At 46.8% G+C, this 2,265-nt stretch overlaps 1 pseudogene across 1 annotated transcript; it reads left to right on the top strand.

Moving 5' to 3' along the window:
- Window positions 1-1,191: 1,191 nt before the first annotated feature.
- Window positions 1,192-1,490, top strand: LOC308554899 (small ribosomal subunit protein bS21m pseudogene; annotated as a pseudogene). The gene has a single exon. The product of its transcript is annotated as a small ribosomal subunit protein bS21m pseudogene (transcript).
- Window positions 1,491-2,265: the final 775 nt, after the last annotated feature.

Below are 2,265 nucleotides of genomic sequence, written 5' to 3'. Positions count from 1 at the left end.
CTGACTAATTATTGTCTCCCACACTAAACCCATGAGACTGTGTATCCTTCGGCTCAGCTGCTATAACGAGGTACCACAGACGGAGCAACTTCGATAACAGGAATGTATTGTCTCACAGTGCTGGAGGCTGTGAGCCTGGGAGCAAGGTGTTGGCAGGGCCGGTGCCTTCTGAGGCCTCCCTCCTTGACTCGCAGATGGCCGTCTTCTCCCTGAGAGTTCGCATGGTCTTCCCTCTGTGTGCATCTGTGTCCCAATTTTTCCTTCTCGGAAGGATACCAGTTACATTGGGTTAGGGCCCACCAATGAACTTATTTTCATGTAATCACCTCTTTAAAGACCCTCATCTCCAAATACACTCACATTCTGAAGTCCTGGGGGCTAGGACTTCAACACGCGAATTTTAGGGGGACACAATTCAGCCCATAACAAATGGTGTCTGTTGTTTTTGTTTTGTTTACAATTACAGTGCTTTTAAAAAATTTATTGGGGTGACACTGGTTCACAAAACCATATAGGTTTCGAGTGCACAACTCAATGAAACGTCACCTGCACACTGCAGCTTGTGCCCATCGCCCCGAGCACAGTCGCTTTCCTTCCTCATTTCCTTCCCTTTGCCCACCTCCACCTCCCCCGCCCCCCTCCCCACTGGGTACCACCACACTCTTGTCTGTGTCTTTGTGTTATATATAAGTGTGGTTTTTGCTTAACCCCTTCACCTTCTTTCATCCAACTCCCCAGCCCCCTCCCCTCTGACAGCTGTCAGTCTGCTCCAGGCATCCCCCATTCTCCTGTTTTTATTTGTTTGTCAGTTCCAAAACAGATAAGTTAAAGAATTTACGCAACTCAACACCAAGAAGACAAACAACCCACTTAAAAATGGGCAAAGGACCCGAATAGACGCTTCTCCAGAGGACATACAGATGGCCAAGAGACATAGGAAAAGGTGCTGAACTTCACTAGTCATCGGAGAGATGCAAATTAAAACCACAATGAGATATCACCTCACACCTGTCAGAATGGCTCCATCAATAAATCAACAAACAATAACCCCTGGCGAGGGTGTGGGGAAAGGGGAACCCTGGTGCACCGCTGGTGGGAATGCAGACTGGGGCAGCCACTGTGGGAAACGGGATGGAGCTTCCTCAAAAAATTAAAAATGGGGGCTTCACATCAGCTGAGTCCCGTGGGCGAGGAGTCCTGCAGAGTGAAGACTTAATTCCAAGGTCATGGCAAAACATCTGAAGTTCATTTCCAGGACTGTGATGGTGCAGGAAGGGAATGTGGAAGGTGCGTACAGGACCCTAAACAGAATCCTCACCATGGTTGGGCTCACTGAGAACATCAAGTGACACTGGTACTATGAGAAGCCTTCCTGCAGACAACAGAGGGAAAGCCATGAAACCTGCTTGAGGATCTACAACATGGAAATGACTCGCAAGATCAACTTTTTGATGCGAAAGAATCGGGCAGATTCATGGCAGGGCTGCTGAGGCCTGTGGATAGTAGGCCCAGCAGGAAAACTTCTATCCAGTTGTGTCTCCACCTCTTTTCTTTCTGCAACCCCATTTTTTCTTACCATTTCTTGCAATAAACTCAATTACGTATATATAAAAGAAAAAAGATTAAAAATGGAGCTGCCTTATGACCCAGCAATCCCACTTCTGGGAATATACCCTAAGAAACCCGAAGCACTAATTTGAAAGAATCTATGCACCCCTATGTTCACTGCAGCCTTATTTATAATAGCCACGATCTGGAAGCAGTCCAAGTGCCCATCAGTAGATGACTGGTTAAGAAAGCTGAGGTACATTTACAAAATGGAATACTACTTGCTTCTAAAAAAGGGAAATCTTACTTTTTATAATTATAATGCTATTTATTTATTTATTTAATTCTCCCCCAAGGGTTTTTTCCCCATTGCTTTTCAGAGAGAGTGGGAGAGAGAGAGAGAAAAACATTGATTGGTTGCCTCCCCCACGCAGCCAGACCCAGGCCAGGGATCGAGCCTGCAACTGAAGTATGTGCCCTTGGCCGGAATCCACCCAGGGGCCCTTCAGTCTGCAGGCCAATGCTCTAACCACTGAGCAAACCGGCTAGGGCCAATTACAATGCTTTTTTAACAATTTCTTTTCCAAGTGCTAAGCAGGTGCCTGGCACATAGTAGATGCTCAAAGAATATTTGAGGAAGGTGGAAGATGTTCCCCAGTGCTTGGAGGAAATAACCTTGGGGTATGTTGGGGGAGGAGGGACAGGTTCAGGGGGAGA

Source organism: Miniopterus schreibersii (assembly GCF_964146895.1).
Source record: "Miniopterus schreibersii genome assembly, chromosome: 3".
NCBI classification, from domain to species: domain Eukaryota; kingdom Metazoa; phylum Chordata; class Mammalia; order Chiroptera; family Miniopteridae; genus Miniopterus; species Miniopterus schreibersii.
Note: the sequence above shows the minus strand (reverse complement) of the source record. Positions and strands in the feature narration are given on the sequence as shown.